The 18,928-nt window shown below is 40.3% G+C and overlaps 1 protein-coding gene across 2 annotated transcripts in view; it reads right to left on the bottom strand.

Annotated features, from left to right (window-relative positions):
• The window catches only part of LOC124155494, a 316,456-nt gene that overhangs the window by 50,748 nt on the left and 246,780 nt on the right, over positions 1 to 18,928 (bottom strand). The window contains exon 1 of one of the 2 annotated variants that reach the window (XM_046529350.1): positions 126 to 350. The exons of the other annotated variant lie outside the window; for it this stretch is intronic. The gene's annotated coding sequence lies outside the window, so the exon portion shown is untranslated. Of the gene's footprint in view, positions 1 to 125; positions 351 to 18,928 lie in introns of those variants that run through there. 2 annotated transcript variants of the gene reach the window in all.

The raw sequence follows: 18,928 nt of genomic DNA, 5'->3' as shown, positions 1-18,928 counted from the left end.
ATGAATAAATACTTGTCGGTACTATCCTCGCAAATTCAACAATAAGCGACAACGACAACGTGCTCATCGACGGGAAGAATGGACAATCACTCGTAAAGGGGGATACAGAACGAACAGGCACTTACTCGTTTGTCGTCGGTTCACCGAAAAATCCTTATCCGTGCGCTCACTGCGGCCGGGAGACCACGCCGTCGCCGGTCGGTCAGCAAAAAACTTGAAATGATAGTAGGTCCCCAGTGCGACGGTTACACACAAACACAGTCACTCACTCACTGGCTATTTAGCGTCTCGCCACGAGGGTCTGCAAGGCTCGAGTGTGCCCGGGCGGGCGTCTCGCACACACGAGGTCCGCTCCCGGCTTCCCGCCTCCGGTGGCTGCTGCCGCACGGGGCGCACCTCCTCATGGGCTGCCCTCCCTCCCTCCTCCTCCCCCCCGCCCCACCCTTCCTCCGACCGCCCCTCCGCCGCTCTCCGGGGGCACTCTCGCAGCGGTGTGTGCCGACGCCACCGCCTCCCCTTGCCCAGGGACCTGGGTCACTCACTGCGGATGGGGGCCCCCCCGGACGAACCCTCGCCCCTGTCCGTACTCATGGGCCATCGTGCCAACGCTGGAAGGCCTTCAAATTGTACTGGAGGCTGAATAGGCGCCATTCCACTTTACTGAAGACGATCCTACCAAATTTCCGCTGTTGGAAATTCGGGGTAACATGATAATATAATTTATCTAATGCTATTACGCTTCCCGAAGACTGGAGGCGTTCGGGATGTGGGTGTGAAGTAGGTGAAGTGGACGTAGAGGATGAAGGAAGACGAAGTGCTGGTCATGGTGGGTGAGGAGAGGCAGCTTTTAGATGAGATACGGAGGAGAGAGAGGGTATGGATGGAGCGAGTACTGAGCGGGGAAGAGATGTCGAAAACAGTGTTAGAGGGGAGAATGTTACTGTAGGTAAACGAGGGAGAGGAAGGAAGAGATTAGGATTTTCAGATAGAATGAAAGGGAGACAGCCGTATTGTGAATTCAAGACAGAAGTCCATGAAGGATGAGAAGCTGCCAGAACACTCCTCAAACATCCTATGGAAACCAATCTTAATCTGTAGAATATTTTCAATATAATAACATGATTCCCCACTTATTAACATTGTAATAGTGTAGACGAAACACATTAAAATCCGCCCATTCCCTTGATACCCGCACGGAAACTTCGCTTTGGTACGCGAGGACTTAAAAACCCCCAGCGAAGCCGACTTATTTTATTTTTTAATATTGAGAATTACTAGTTGACCATCTCGTCTTCTGCCCAACCATTCTAGTGGTTAATTTTTAATTGGAAATACTTTTACTCGATAGCTTTAGACTTTTTCAGAATGGGTTGGAGGTGCGCCTATGGAACAAAAGCTTGAATCCGCCTCATCATCTTTCATAAACTCAGCCATGAGGTATACATGAATAGGACCCGGCATGTAGCCATAAATTTGCTTCAGGGGGTGCTTGGGAGGCATGTGGATTGTGTATATTGAATATTTTGTTGTCAATTCGCACACATCGGAAAACCATGCACTACATCAAATCAGTTACACACTTCGTTCGCATAATGCTGAAAATTAAATTTATCCTTATTGGCATATTTGATGAAGGGCAACGATATCGAAAAATTGAGTGTCAGAGAAAGAAGTGTCAAAGAAGAGCTGCCAGGTACGTGAGAGGTCGTTACGATAGTCTTGTTAGTGTAACTGACCTCTTAGATAAACTCGGATGGGAATCTCTGTCAGAACGTAGATTGAAAAATAGACTAAACCTTTTAGATAAATTCAGGAGCAGTGTGTTTTCTAACGAAGTTAGCCAAATGTTACGGATGCCAACATACTACGGAAGATCGGATCATATAAATAAAATAAAAGAGATAGACTGTAGAACAGTCAGATTCAGAATGTCTTTTTTCTACGATCAATAATAGATCATAACGGCGGCGATAAAACTCATAAATTGATTAGATGACTAGAAGTGTAGCCTACTAACATATGTAAAACTTAATGCATGTTTCTTAATTTTATCATTATTTCTAGCAGCATATGGTAATATAATTTGTTAGTATTCGTGACGTTTTTTGTACAATGTGGTGTGCATGAGGGAGTCCAATTGCATGCTGGTGATTGATCACCCCCTGCCAAACACCCTAGAGGTGGCTCGCAGGGTATTACGTAGATGTAGAAAAGATGTCCCTGGGCTAGTGGTCTTCTCATCAGCTGTATCGCGAGTAGTCGCCACAGTGGATAAATTTTGGAGGGGGGGTGGTTTGGACCCCCGGCGGTGGACGTGAAGTCATAGCGGCCACTGCTGACGCCGGAGAGTGGGATTGAAGGATGCGCACCCTGTCCGGCGGTGGACGCAGCAGACCAACCCGCCATGAGGACGTCGGATGGGGGACGAACGGCCAAGGGGAAGGGGCAGTTCGCTGGTGGGGGTCTGAACATTGGTCCCCCCCGATGGATGGATACCGGTTTGATGGTTGCTCCCTCGTGGTGGCAACTTGGAACGAGAGGAAACCGACCAGCAGGGCCTCTTCATCCTTCAGGGTGGTGACATCGAACCGGTAGTGGTGGTAGTGTGTTCCCACCATTAGCAAGTGATGCTATCGCCAAGTGTTTTTTCGTTCGTTTAAAGGTTAATGAAACTAAATAACAGACTCACAAGTCAAAGTACTCATTCACTCACCTATTTATTTACTATTACTTATTTTTAACATGATTGTACTCCAGAGCAAAGGAGGCGTTCATGAACAGGAAGGAGCTTCTGAGAGGATCGTTGTGTAAGAGTTTAAAGAAAAGGTTAGTGAAGAGTTTGATCTGGAGTGTAGCGCTCTACGGTGCGGAAACGTGGACATTGAGGAAAGACAACGAGAGAAGATTGGAGGTCTTCGAAATGTGGGTATGGAGAAGAATCGAGAGGGTTAAATTGACGGAGAGGAAAAGGAACGACGAAGGGCTGGACATGGTGGGTGAGGAGAGGCAGCTTTTAGATGAGGTACGGAGGAGACAGAATGTATGGATGGAGCGAATACTTAGCGGGGAGGGAATGTTGAAAATGGTGTTACGGGGTAGAATGTTAGGGAAACGAGGGAGGGGAAGGAAAAGAATAGGATTTTTAGATAGATTGAAAGGGAGTAGGCTTTACAACGAATTAAAGAAGGCAGTGCTGGAAGGAAAGGGAGGCTCCCAGATCACTTCTTTAATACTCCATTGAAACCTACCTTAATCGATAGAATACTATAATAATAATAATTTTTAACATCGTCATATCTCTCATGAAATGGTTATGAACATCCGCTTTGCATTTATGTACCTAAGTCCTTCATTATTTGGAGGAGAAACGAATTCTCACATCTATCCATTAGACATAGTATTTCTCTTAATTTATTGTTTCTGTCGGAACTGGAAAAATAGTGGGGATCTAATATTATGTTCTCCGTGTCGCCCTTTAAGATACCCATCCTTAATTGCTCAAGCATTCATAACGTAGCGCGCAGCTTCCGAGCCCCTAGCGGCTCCCAGCCTAATTCGTTTAACGCCTGTGTAACGCAAATGCTTAATCTCGAAGGGTATTATGTATATGTAGAACTAATTATGCAGGCTAATGAAAGAGCATTCGTATAATCCTCATTGGAATTTATCTAAATACTTATTTCTCCAATCGTATTTCCTAGTTTTGGTTTCACAGACAGGTTAATTCTGTTGAAAATTTGAAAACAAGAAAGAAAACGAATAGGAGACTTTCTTTTTCATCCATAGGCTTTCGCCTCAGTACAAGACGTGTCTTCATATCTCTCAATATACGTAGTTTTTATTTCATCATTCATTATTAATAAAGTGTTCTACCGATCAAGGTAGGTTTCCATTGGAGTTTGATAAATATTATGGCAGACTTCTCATCCTTTATGGAAATCCGTCTTAAATTCACAATACGGCCTACTCCCTTTCAATCTCTCTAAAAATTCTATTCTCTTCCTTCCCCTCCCTCGTTTACCTAACATCCTATCCTCTAACACCGTTTTCAACGTCGCAGACTTCTCATCCTTTATGGAAATCCGTCTTAAATTCACAATACGGCCTACTCCCTTTCAATCTCTCTAAAAATTCTATTCTCTTCCTTCCCCTCCCTCGTTTACCTAACATTCTACCCTCTAACACCGTTTTCAACGTCCCCTCTCCGCTAAGTACTCCCTCCCTCCATACCTTCTGTCTCCTCCGTATCTCATCTAGAAGCTGTCTCTCTCCATACCCACCGCGTCCAGCACTTCGTCGTTCCTCCTCCTCTCCGTCCACTACAATTTCTCCATACCTACATCTCTAAGGCCTCCAGTCTTCACTCGTACTCCTTCTTAAGTATCCATGTTTCCACACCGTAAAGCTCTACACTACAGATCAGACTCTTCGCTCGCCATTTTTTTAACTCTTACATAACGATGATCACATTAGCTCCTACTTGTTCATGGATGCCTACATTGAGGACACAATTCTCTTCCTTATATCGCTACTGCTGTATCCGTTTTCCTCTAATGGGCTGCCCAAATAGTTGATTTTCTTTACCTGCACAAGTTTTTACCCAACTACCTTTATCTTGAGTCTCACATTCGTACTCTATTTGGTTTAAAAACAGCTTGAGTATTGAAGACAGTAGAACACATATAAAAGCATGATAAATTATCATTATTGCATTAATATTATTGATGTTAAGGCATTAGATCGTAAGCCATTATGATTCTCGAACAGATTCCGAATGAATCGAGACCGTTCGAAACTAAAATGAACATAAATAAAAATTACCCTCTCCGATTACAGTAAATTCATAGCTGTAGAAGCCTTTCTATTCCTAAAGCGTATTTATCGAAACTGAAAAAGTATTGGGTCTCACAATGACACATTGGACTCCGAAAGCGGAATATAGCCATGAATAATAAAGGATGGCAATAGGTAGTTTAAAGTATTTAAGCTCCCTCTACAAACCCAATCATTCCTTTTTGAATTGATATTGGTCAGAGGACAATTCCATCGTAGGTTCATGCCAACTAAAAGAAAACTTTCCAATGGCCATTAACCGAAGAACCATTCTCTGTGACAGATTATTTACTCAGGTGGAGATGAAATCGCGAGTAAAAAAATATTCAGAAATTAAATGCTGGGGAGAGGCACAGCAGACCTTAGGGCTTAAGTCACAAAGATCCTTACACGTCACATTTCATGCCACAAAATAATACTGAAAATGCAATTTCGTAGGTCCCGTGATAAAATGTTTGTGGTATGTGGTTTATGCCGGGGAAAATAGAGATAAAAGTTGCACGGATCCAAATCATAGAAATTTTTGCAGAAGTTTCCTCGAAAGGAAAGTTTTTGAAAATTTATAAAGATATTTCTAACACGTTGGAAGGCTAATAGAAGGAATAATTGCTCTCAAAATCGATTCATTAACGAAAAAGTAATGCACTCGTTTGTGGCGAGATTGATTTCTCTTCCACTTCCGACGAAGAACTATTAAATTTTCTGTGCATGATGTGGAAGGCCTGAAATTCAGCTAAAGTCGAAGCTTTGTTATATGCGGTGCACGAGCGGTCGAACAGGTGCCCCGTGGAAATTATTATTTATTTATTTTATAAGAGGGAATACCTCTCTCAAGGTAGATAGAAATGGAACCCAAGTGCTAAAATATTAGTGTTCACCAGTGCACTAGTATAAGGGTTCTTTACCGCACATACTCATTCTTCGAGTAAATGCCTTTCTTCAACACAACGCTGTAGCCTACTTCTCAATATAAAAATTGTAAACCTTCAGATTTCCATGTCTTTAAGGAAATGATAACTGGTAGATTTATCTTGCCCATCTCAAGTGTTTTTTTTTAATTAACCTAATCGTCACTACCTCTCGTCTGTCTCACAACTCTCAAAAAAAACTGGTATGGTTGGCTCGATACTGAGCGACTAATATTGCATTGAAAAGCATGGTAGCCTAGTAGAATTTGGCTGCTGATCGAGGGCGCCGGGTTCGAACAAAATCCTCGAAATGCGAGGTGGCCAAGGGAAATCAACTGGATCCGCTGCCTTGAATATATCAAATACACGCAACAGTGGTTTAGTTTGGGGTGAGCTCTACGCTTACCTATAAAACTAACCTTCAAGTTGAATCAATAAGTTAATGACCATGCTAACAGTCTAATATTAAGATTTATTAAGATGAGAAAGGTATACCACCGTGACTCAATAGTAGCTCTTGGGAAAGAGTTCGATGATATACAAACCTTAGTTCGCCTTCGTTACCATTGAGCATTCGACTGGCTAGTGTCTCCTTTCAGTTAACGGAGATATCGCTGAACAAGCAAAAAGCTTGGAGCTAAACTTCAAAAGATGAGGAAGAGTTAAACGAATTCCTTTCAGAAAAAATGTCTTCTTTGGCCACGCACATAATGATTATGCCATCGGCGAGCCACAAATCAGATACATTAGACTGAATAATCGTCAATGCATTGAGAGAGAAGAAGAAAAATCGTTTTGAAACCATGTAGGGGACACATTCACTACAAAAAAACATTTTTGACGAATCGGAGAGAACATAGTGAATTCATAACTTCCCCACGCATTTAAAATCCCCAGGAAAAGGATAATAGGGTAGTTTCCTCCGTCAAAGAAAACGAAAGGCATTGATTGCACCATTAGCGTATTCATAATATACAAATTATTTGGTCTTAGAAATCCCAGTTTAGACGAATGTTAATGATCAATTTTAACCTCATTTTAAAAAGGTCAGATTGGCGCCCATGCGATGCCACTCCACGCGACGTCACAGGGACCTAGTTTCTATACGAGTAGATAGGAGTTTTACATCGTCTTAGATTACCAATGCATGCGTGAGGCACAGAGCTCAGGGAAACATTTCTTAACAATCACCTATTAAAACTGCCTATGGTCGGAAAGTTTCCTTCGCTTGATAGGGTATCAATAATCCTTATTTAAGCCAAGCACTACCTAGCAGGGTACTCTACGCTACCGCCATGGTCGGCAGCAAGCAGCCTGCATCGTAGCGGCGTTCTTAGCCTCGCACCCTGGTGGCTTCACACAGCAACATCCAGACGCCACACGGGCTTTTCCATGCATTCATACTTAGCCGTCGCTTTTCCACGCGCTTGAAATTTTTCACTTTTCATTTAATCGCGAAAAATAGATATCGTCATTAAAAATGTAAGAGCGTGAAATACGTACTCCAGGAGTAATAATCTTTCGATTTAGGCAATAAAAAAATAGGAAATCACCCTACTGCATTTTGACTGGAGTTTCAACAAATGCCAAAAATATTTTGGAAATAATCTACCATGTAAGAAGAAAAACGAAAATGCATACTGAATGGATTCGGGATTTGAGTTTACGGGTAACAGAGGCTCTTTACTTGCGGCTCACACTCTATCTAGCTGCCCCAATATATCCATCCATATAAATAAAATTTAATTAAGAAAAAATATGCCACGAATGAGTTATAAAAAATTTAATTTTATCAACATGATAATTATTACTATAATCCCTTCGCCCCTTGGGAATGATACAGGATTGTAACCGGTTTGGAAATAATATTTTAGTGGAAAATTACAAAGATTATTTTTTCAGTATTTCGGTGAATTAAATTACTCCCATCGAGCTAAAATAAAACCAAATTTTATTACCATTTCCCTCGTTTTATCTAGAATTTTGATTAAAACTTGACAAGTTCTCTTACAGGACAACAATAATAATTCGCTGAAGAAAAATGGAGTTTACAGCATCTCTTTAGCAAATATAACTACATTATTCTTGCGATATGCTCCCAGTTTGTGAAGAATACTTACCGACTGAAGAGAAATTTTATCGCAATATGCGAGAATATAACCGATAATAGGGTAGTTTCCTTCATCAAAGAGAACGAAAGGCATTGATTGCGATTCGTTTCCCAACATTAGTGTATTCATAATATACAAATTATTTGGTTTTAGAAATCCCCGTATAATAATGGCGATGGTCAATTTTAACCGCATTTGAAAAAGGCCAAATTGGCGACCATGCGACGCCACTCCACGTGACGTCACAGGGACCTAGTTTCTATACGAGTTGATAGGTGTTTTACATCGTCTGAGGTTACCAATGCATGCATGACGCACAGAGCTCAGGGAAACATGTCTTAATAATCACCTATTAAAACTGGCTAAGGTCGGAAAGTTTTCCTCGTTTAATAAGGTATTAATAATCCTTATTTAAGCCAAGCGCTACCAGCGCTAGCATGGTACTCTGCTTCGTGCTAGCATCCTGCGTCGTATCAGCGCTCAGAGCCTCGCCCCAAGGTCACCTCACTTGCGGCAGCGGGAACCAGAACGACGTCACACGGAGTTTTCCCGGCATTCACACTTAGCCGTCGCGTTTTCGCTCGCTTGAAAATTTTCACTTTTCATTCAATCGCGAAAAATAGATATCGTAATTAAAAAATATAAAAGCGTGAAATACGTACTCCAGGAGTAATAATCTTTCGATTCAGACAATAAAAAAATAATATGAAACCACCCTATTGCTGTGCGAGGGTTTTCAAATTGGAGGGAGCATAAGTGCATGGAAGTTAAATCCAAGCCTTATCATTTAACCGATCTCATCCGATGCGTTGGATGCACTACTTCCGTGTAGCTTTCGACCTCGGAGACCACGATTAGCAACTTGTACGTAAGTTAAAAAGCCACAGGACTTACCTAAAAAATAAAATCTTTGCCCATGCATGCAGTTCGAACCCAGAGCTCTGCAAACTTCAACCCTGGTAAATCACAAGCCAAAAAATACTCAGGGAAGTCATGTATTGATGCTGTGATTCCGGATTTTCAGTAGGAGGACTTTCGTGGACAGAAAAAGCGATGCATTTCGCGTTCAATGAGAGTGAATTGAAGCTAAGTATTCCCTTGAAATGCATCTTTTGGCCGAGCTCCAACGTATGACCGATACAAAGCTGTGGCATTACCTTCTAGTTTTTCAAAGAGTCCTGATTTCACAAAGCGAGCAAAGCGATTTATGGGGATTTGGAACCCCGCCGTCAAAAACATCAAGCAGTAAGGATTTCGGAGGACGTCTGCTGCAGCGCGAAGAATATATGTCTCCTGGAATAGAAATAAAAGTCAACACATTTCCGGGTGCAAAACTTCGGCGTGGTCTCCCGAGCTAGGACTATGCCAGGTCAGCTTAAAGGGTCGCCCAGTGACATCACCAGCATTTTTCTTAATCTATAACGCATCCAACCAACCGAGAGGAAAGTATTAACATTGAGAGGATTCTAGAGCGGAGATAAGACTCTGCGCAGAGGATAGACACCCGATGCAAAGTTAGGCATCGGAACATAGTGAGGACTGAGGTTACTCAGAAAGAGAGGAGCGCGCTAAATCCCATGAATAGCTGATATTTATCCTTTCCGCCGGGCAGAATGAATGTAATCGTTGCGGTATTAGAATAACAAAAAGGGCGTACCCAGGATCAAAAATAGGGGGGGGCAAGCCATGGTCGTTGAAGCTGTTACAGTGTAACATTTTCGCACGGATAAAGTGAACGAAACGGACAATTAAAGAAAAACATAATACCGCTTTATTAGTTTTTAAAACTATTTGCTCCAAAAAAATTATTTTTATTTTTGTTACATATCTTACACTAATATCATTTTTCGTAGGTTTAAAGAAAATGTGTTTAAAACTACCTTTTCAATCCTTTCCTCATTTATCCTTCAAGAATTTTGCGATTTTGGCTTCTGGGGGGGCAGCTGCCCCCTCCTGCCTCTCGATGGGTACGCCCATGAATAACAAGGTGAAATGTTCCACAGATATAACTTCATAATTAGATGGTGTAACGGTTCATGGGTTTCCATACAAATTATTTGACGTTTGTTTGACGAGAATGTTCTGTACCCTCAGTTCCCAGCCAAATGGTTTATTCCTGGGAGTTTCTGGACATAGTTGATTCACGTATAAAATTTCACAATCATATTCTATGGATAAAGGTAGTCATGGCATTGCCTTTTATGATGGGATAATTGGGGTTAGGGATTGGGAAGCCATAAGGGTACATTAAGGAGGTCTGTTCCGGTTTTTCAGGAATCTAGTAATCCCAAAGGTTTTCTTATAATTTATTATTAGCTTTTGAAAATGACTTGCAGAATTTAGTTGATGCATTTTTCATAGCCGTTAGGGACGGGCGTGAGTTTTAAATCCTCTCTAACAATGCGATAGCCGATAGATGAACCATGGAGGCGCTATGATTTTTCTGATGAGTTTGTTATCGCAAGTCTGAATCCTGTTTGACCCTTTCTAACGTAGAGGTGCTTCTGGGAGAAATTAAATTTCAAGACTTCTCATTTTAATAATGTGTACATTTTCTAATCAATCGTAATTTTTGTGGCAGCTATATGTTTCGCCATCAAACTTTACAGCGCAAAGGAATACGCGGTTTAAATATTTCCTGAACAGAGCTGAAAATGTATACATTTTTGATGTTACTTAGAAGCAACATTGGGCAATAGTGGTTTATAAGAGTTGCTTGCAGCCGAATCGGAGCGACATATGAGAGAGGACTGTGGATTTGTAGAGGAGCAGCTCCAGGGGCGGATCCAGGATTTCTTCCTGGAGGGGGGGGGGGGCACAAGCAAGGCCGGCACAAGGATATCTCATAATCCAAAACGAACGCAATGATAATGGGACCGTATTAAAAATCTTGCATATTTTTGAGGGTCTGGGGGGGCACGTGCCCCCCCCCCCTGGATCCGCCTATGAGCAGCTCTGTTTTCAGCGAGGGCGGCGCTTACTCCCTGAGCTTTTTCAGTGGCGGTTTTGATGTGAGATGCAAGATGGGCCTGTGTATACATGCGACGAAGTGGTGGTAGTAGCGGCCGCTTTTCGGTCAGGTCTGCTTGCTCCGATTGGCTGGATTCGTATTTGGGGTTTGAGAGTGGGTTCCGCGAAATAGTCTCTCCCGAGCGTGGGTGTCCGCTCAATCGGAGTTCTTTGGCGTTTTGGAGCGTTTTACAGCCTCTCGGATCAACCTTCGGAAGCAACTCTTTCGGGATGAAGGATTGCCGGCGAAACTGCCGTCAATCGAGCAACGCGGTGGATACCCAAAAATCATGAAATCGTCTAATAATCATCGCGGTAGCCTTTGCAAGAACTTTGTAATTATTGAGTATAAAAATGAAGGTGTAATATGTACGCATGTGAAGCTATAATACACAGGGCCGCTTCGTCAATTAGGCACAGTAGGCACTGTGCCTAGGGCCTAGGGGCTTTTCAAGGGCCTACGAAAGCCAGAACATAAAGTGAAAACAAGTTCAGAATGCCAGTAAAATTTAATAATGTTTGTATTAAAGTAACTATATATAACCGTGTGAGATGAGCACCTGAATAAGTCATGCTGTAGATCTGTAAATTACAGTGTGTCAACTTTTCGGCTCTTTGTCTTAGCAAAGTCACATATGGCGTCCTCAAATGTCATTTCCCTCATCAAATCCTTTTCAATTGAGGGTAATGTCAGGGAGGATTTTTGTGTTTGTCCCATCGTTGACTGAAGATACGTTTTTATCAATTTGAGTTTAGAAAAGGATACTTACTTTATAACTTTTTAAAAAAATTTTGAGAAAAAAGAAGCAAACGATTAACAATGAACAACGAATACAAAGCGCATGATGTAACACCGGAATTACTACATAATCACTGCATAGAGTCTGCATAGAATAATTAACAATGTGGAAAGTTCATTTAGATTTCAAATCGCAAAGAAGTGTGGGCGCATCTTTGAAAAATATTAAAATGAAGTCGGGGAGGGCCTACGACTTTGAAAGTGCCTATGGCCTACAATGGCCTTAAAACGACCCTGATAATAACTAATAATAAACACCTTGAAGAGTATTGCATCTGACTTTCCCAACATGGAAAAATTCCACTCCATCTCGCTGGTATCGGCCAATCCTAGTATAGAATATGTGATTAGTCTCTAGTAGTTGTAATGGTTAGTATTTGTAATATGGTGGTGTATTATTTTAAAAGGCCATAAGTAGTTACCATATTCTGGTGGATGATAGTAATAATAATAAAATTAATAAACAGGGTTAGCACCCCACGAATATTATGTATAAAATCAAAAGATTCTAGCGAGATGGAGTGGAATTTTTCCATGTTGGGAAAGTCAGATGCAATACTCTTCAAGGTGTTTATTATTAGTTATTATCAGGGTCGTTTTAAGGCCATTGTAGGCCATAGGCACTTTCAAAGTCGTAGGCCCTCCCCGACTTCATTTTAATATTTTTCAAAGATGCGCCCACACTTCTTTGCGATTTGAAATCTAAATGAACTTTCCACATTGTTAATTATTCTATGCAGACTCTATGCAGTGATTATGTAGTAATTCCGGTGTTACATCATGCGCTTTGTATTCGTTGTTCATTGTTAATCGTTTGCTTCTTTTTTCTCAAAATTTTTTTAAAAAGTTATAAAGTAAGTATCCTTTTCTAAACTCAAATTGATAAAAACGTATCTTCAGTCAACGATGGGACAAACACAAAAATCCTCCCTGACATTACCCTCAATTGAAAAGGATTTGATGAGGGAAATGACATTTGAGGACGCCATATGTGACTTTGCTAAGACAAAGAGCCGAAAAGTTGACACACTGTAATTTACAGATCTACAGCATGACTTATTCAGGTGCTCATCTCACACGGTTATATATAGTTACTTTAATACAAACATTATTAAATTTTACTGGCATTCTGAACTTGTTTTCACTTTATGTTCTGGCTTTCGTAGGCCCTTGAAAAGCCCCTAGGCCCTAGGCACAGTGCCTACTGTGCCTAATTGACGAAGCGGCCCTGGGTATTATAACTTCACATGCGTACATATTACACCTTCATTTTTATACATGGATTACAATAGAGCTGACATTTTATTGATCCACAAATCAGAGCAAAAGGCAAATTAAGTTGATGTAGCAGTGCCACTGACTCACACCGTTGAGCTCACGGATAGAGAGAAACTCCAAAACATTCAAATTTGCCCGGTGAAATAAAAATTATTTGGAAATTGAAAGACGTAAGTATTCAGTCATTAATAATCTCTGCGGAGATAGTGCTATAAAAAGGTAAAAAAAAAGAAATCGAAAATCTGGGAATTCAAAAACATCTGACTAAGCTCGGGCAAAAGCCGTTTTACTACAGACTTGCCAAATTGTGAGGAGATTCCTGGGTCGGGTGTGATGGGACATTGTAATATGAGGTGAAATCTCTTCCTTAACCTCCTAGCCTCATTCTAAATGTATAATTCCAATTCCTTTAGGATAGGTGAATATATCTAGTTGGTGTACACCAGATGAGAACGAGCAAACATTTGATAGTAATAATTTTAATAAATCGCCAAGTATGAGTGAGACTGTTGAGTAATTTTTTCCATTTAAACTTTCTTAATGTACTAATAGTAAGCATTTACAAGAATAGTGCAAAATCATATTATAATGTGTGAAAATATAAGTGTGATATTAAGAAAACCTTAGAATTTTTGTTGTTAAGGATTTTTTTTGGAAAAATAAACACAGCAGAAAAACGAAAAAAATAGAGAACGTGAAAAACCAGCGAAAACGTTCTGAGAAAGAGCTAACTATTTCGTGGATATGTAAACAAAAAAATATCCCACGTAAACGTGGTTAAAACATACATTTCGTCCTGATACACTGTTCTCTCACTCATTTCACGGTCTCTATCTACTTATTTTTTGCTCTGGGTATTATGTTTAAAGGTGTAAGAAAACTCGTGTTCTGAAGAGGGAAATTTTATCATCTTTTGAGATGTGCGAGATGCAGGTGTAAAGGAGGACGGAGATGGCAAGTAGGACGGGGAGGAAAATGAATGAGGGAGTCCACGACCAAGGTGCGGAGGGAGAAAAGTTTTGGACAAGATAAGAAGGGGGCGGAGTGAGCGGGGGGTGCAGCGATGCAGCAAGCATTTCGATTTTGGACGCAGTAACGTGGCTAAAGTGGCACAAGGGAGGAGATGGAATATAAATATTGGAAGAAACGAAGACAGCATTTGAAAGTGCCTTTTTCCTCCAATTCAGGAGAAACAGAAAATCGCGTCTCGATAATTGCAATACAATACTGGTCCCTCTCTTTTGTGTAGCACACCATTCGAACTTTTCCTCTCCAATTTTTCTCCGTACTTTCTGCTCTTCATTTCCTCCTTTCTTCTCACTCTTCAACAATCAACTCCGTCATCAACTCTTGAAGACTTCGCCTCTCATTCAACTGGCTTTTCCACTGATCCGAGCTTTCTTCCAATCCATAGAGTAGTGCACTCTTCATAGGAAAGGTCTCGCATGCTCCGCTCCCCCTTGTCTCCCGGCAGCATCTTCTGCGAGCAACTTCAGGAGACAACACTTCGTCATGAATTCTTTCTTTTTCCTTCAGCTATTCTCTCTTTCGGGGGAGCAAACTTTTCCGAAGGTAACTCTCTCTCTCGCACTTTATCTCGAGGAGGACATTTTCCAGAGGTCGACGGGGGTGGGAGGGGGGGGGTGCAGAGCGAGGGGGTGGAAAGAGATGGGAAGGGGAGGGGATAGGAGGGTGGGGGACAGGAAACGATTGCCCCCATCATCCTTATTTCCTCCACACCCCCGGCTGAGTCCTTTCCGTGGAAGTTTGGATCCGTAAAATGGAAGTTGTTTTCGGCAATTTCTTCTCATTCATCGCCCTTTTGAGAAAAATTACCTACCCATAACCAATTTAAAAAAAGAAATAATTTTTGATCGCTACATTAAAAAAAATATTATATTGAAAAGACAAAAATTGTGCCTGAAATTAAGCATATGTAAAACTAAATGCATGATTATAACGATACCCCTCATACCACACATGACAGAGATAAAAATAAATGGTGGCAACTATAAGAGAGGTAGCGAGATCAAATATATTGGTATAATACTATCGGAAGAAGCATCAAATGAAGTAAAAATAAAAGCAATATTCCTAGCTGCTAATAAGGTAATCTATCCTCTGAACAGTAGAGCTGTGTCGATCATGAATGATTCGTTCAAAATGAACGATTCAATAGCATAAACCGAATGAATTAAAGCTACGCTTTCCACTGGAATCTTTCAAAATGAACTATTAAATCCGCCGAATTCAAAATGAACGATTTATATGGAAGATTCAAATCCTCCAAATCCAAATCGTTGAATACGAACGATTTGAATTCGGCTTGGCTGCGTTGATGCTACCCACGAAAGACGGTGAATTATAATGATACTCAGACAAACGGTAATACAGGTAAGTTATAAAAATGAACTATTTCCGTTAATTATTATTGATTTGACTCATAGGTATGTGCGGTATGTATTTTATGCGGTGTATTTTGTGAGTCATTGTGATGGAAGAAAATATGCACTAATTTCGTTAAACGTTCTTCTATGATAAAATCTTTTTCACGGAGCAATGAGTACCATAAGTGTACCTAGAATATCAGTGAAATGAAAATTCTTATGCCATTGGAATTTTAAAATGGAATTAAAATGTATTCCTCAATCTGACAATTAAATATTTTAATAGAAATAAAAGTCTTCATGGAAAAGTTTTATTCAATGAAACAGTAAAAAACTGTGTGTAACGTGTGTAATACGAAGGATTAAACTTCGTTTAAGAGATATTTGCGTTAAGAATAATTACATTTCACAATAAATCAATTTTGGACTACTAATTTTGTATAGCATACATTTCAAGCAAGTTGCAGAAGTTTTAAAATCTGAACAACAAGAACAATGAAGTAATTCTATCATTTTTTATTTTCTTTAATATAGGATTGAAAGCTTGAAATAATAATAATAATAATAATTTTCCCGTTAATTTTTGCTGGTCGTCGATTATCGAAAAACTCCGAAATCTAACAAAATACATTTCCAGTACTTCTGGATGCACAATGCTAGTACTCAATTTGGAAGGAGAATAGTTATTACTTATTGGAAATATTTATTATGAAATAAGATCGCGGGAAAACACTAGGTATTTCACTGTAACTGGCTCACAAATATCTCGATTCGGGAAACAGAATATTATCAACACTCGGAAAATAAGAAGTCGTTAACTTCTTTGGGCATATATGAATAACATCACATTTTCTATCACATACAACCACCATTGCACTGAACTCAAGATAATAGAATGGTAATTGCCGGTATACCGGGCACAGGATCTGCCGTATTGGTCATGCGGGAAAGGTGAAGCCAACGCATTTTAATGGTAAGCATGTGGTAAATTCGAATGTGGGTTCTTCTCAAAGTACCTACCAAAAATATCATATGGATCCCAAATATTCATCATTTAGATGGCAATGTAATCAGAATCATCTGTTCTAATGTGATTGTACTAAAACATCGGCGGCGGCGGGGTTGAGTCCTTGCCTGCCAAACCGAAGGTCGCGGGTTCGAGTCCCGCCTGGGTAAGTAACCCTTATCCAGGGCATGGGCGTGTGTGAATGCCCTTCATTGTTAATTGTTGATTCCCCATTATAAAGATCGTATATGTGTGCTGTTTTTGGGGTAATGGAAATAAAAAAAATAAAATAAAATGTATGCTTATTCCATAATTTCAATTTCAGCGCTGGGCTCGAGGGTTTTTCCCAAAATGACTGGATGAGCAAGTTAAGCACGGAATCCACACTCGTTTTTTTTCGTCCCTTCTCAGCGATAGCTCCACCGAAATCTCCAATGATAGCGAAAAAAAGTTCGTTTCACGCCATCATTTTCCGCAATGGCTCCAAGGATGGAAATCCCATCACTTGGCACTTCCCTTTTTCCGTTGCTGAAACCATCGCTGGCACGGTCTTTCAGCCAATGAGAAAGCACGGCCGATAATGTGACGTCATGCATAGCTTTTGATTGAGTGACAGTTGTAAATACGGAAAGTGGCCGATTAAGCGATGGAAAAAGGGACGGCGGAAATGACCGAATGATTCAGAAAATGATCGGTTGAGTGATCACTGTTTTGGTCTCTGAAAACCTATCGCTAAAGCTATCATCCTCAGGAAGAAAAAAAGGATCGAATGATTCGGGGTTTAATTTTTTAAATTTGTGAATGGGCAGCGGTCATTCTAATTGTTTCCATGATTATGAATCGAATCATTCAAAAATGATATTTATTGAAAACTCGCGCCTTCCCTGAGAAGCTTGGTTGCCATACTGTAAGGATAAATCAATGAAGTCGGAAATGGGAAAAAATAACCTCACGCAACATTTGGCTATTCTCTAACACATCATTCGAGAAACCATCAATATGATATTAAAAACGCAACCGCGCCTCCCAATTTTGCCGGGAGTGAATGGAAAATTTATCTAAAGCCGAGATTTAGTCGCTTCGCTGAGCTACAGTCATTCTAATTGTTCTGAAATCATAACTCAGTAGTAGCAAAATGAATGACGCACTTGAAAATGTTGTTGTAACAACGAAAATCGCTGTGCAAAAATAAATTTAGTTGAAATATTTCAATGCCATATTTAACTAACATTAATAACTAGGCTTGCTTCCCTTGAGACATCTTTTCATTTACAAGGTTTTACGTCGGTTTTTCATGAGAAGTGGAATTACGGGGTTATTATTATACAACCATCCTTCCTTCACCCTACGAAGATCACGTACTCCTTTACCTAGGACTAACCTTACGCTGTAGAAACGTTGTTTCTTGTTTATAGGCCCAAAAGTGTTCAACTTATTACCCGTATCATGTCTGAAAGCAAAAAATAATAACGTAATTATGAAAAATATTCAGTCTTGGCTGTTTAGAATGCAAAGTGTGGAGGATTTTTTTCTATGATATAATACCATGTAATATATGCACTTACTTGTTTCAATTCAAATGTTGTGCTTGCTTCAATTCAAATGTTTATATGTCAGCATGACCCTATGCAAATGATGGTAGCCAAAAAACAGGTTGTCCTTAATGGCTACCTAAAGTTACTCCGTTTTATGTACTTAAGTCTATTCTGTACTTTTATTTTTTGGAGTAATAAACAATTATTATTATTATTAACTTCCACCGTAATCATACAAGATATATCCGTCTTCAGCTCATGTCATATACGTCCACCATCACACAGCTACCTCCTTCCTAAAATCAACAATATTCCTTTCGCCTTTGCCCCTTCCGCGTTCATTTAAAATCCTTTCATCACACACCTCAGGTTGCGATTATTTTTCCTGTTCAAGTACAATATACGTCGACACCTTCCAACATCTAATCACTATTTTTCCTCTCCTCATCATCCATGCATCTTATCGTCCATGCTGCACTCCAACGATTCCATGAGATGGACGAAGAAGGAGCACTTTCTCCGTTTTCCTACACAATCACATCTCGAACGCCTCTAACCTATACCACCTCGTCTCACTCGAAGTTCTACGTAACTCTACTCTGAAATACCAATATTTGGACGCTTTGCGTGGGCGGCTGGAGAATTTTAACACACTGTACAAGACCCAAAGCTATCATCAAAGCTCAGCTTCAGGGTCAAACGATAGTGCTTATGAGGCATTTTTCTCAGAACTTGTAGTCGAATATATTTTTTTATTTTTTTTATTAAATTTTTGCTTTTTACGTCAATTAAACTTTACCGTTAACGCTAGCACCCATTTTGCTGCGAAATTTCATGCAATCTTTAACTGTCGGAGGAAAAATTTGATATGAAATGGATATTATGACCCGACTGGGTAATCCTCAGTGGAAGAATCACCGCGGCTCATTTACCACGGATAGTTTGTTCAACAGGTGATCAGGATCGGATTCTTAAGTTCTCGGATTCTTAACTCCACAGAAGGGCTGGCAGGAGTATAGACTTCGAGGAATTCTTAGCGATAATTTGTTTATAATTATCGCT

This window comes from Ischnura elegans, chromosome 3, assembly GCF_921293095.1.
Source record: "Ischnura elegans chromosome 3, ioIscEleg1.1, whole genome shotgun sequence".
NCBI classification, from domain to species: Eukaryota; Metazoa; Arthropoda; class Insecta; order Odonata; family Coenagrionidae; genus Ischnura; species Ischnura elegans.
Note: the sequence above shows the minus strand (reverse complement) of the source record. Positions and strands in the feature narration are given on the sequence as shown.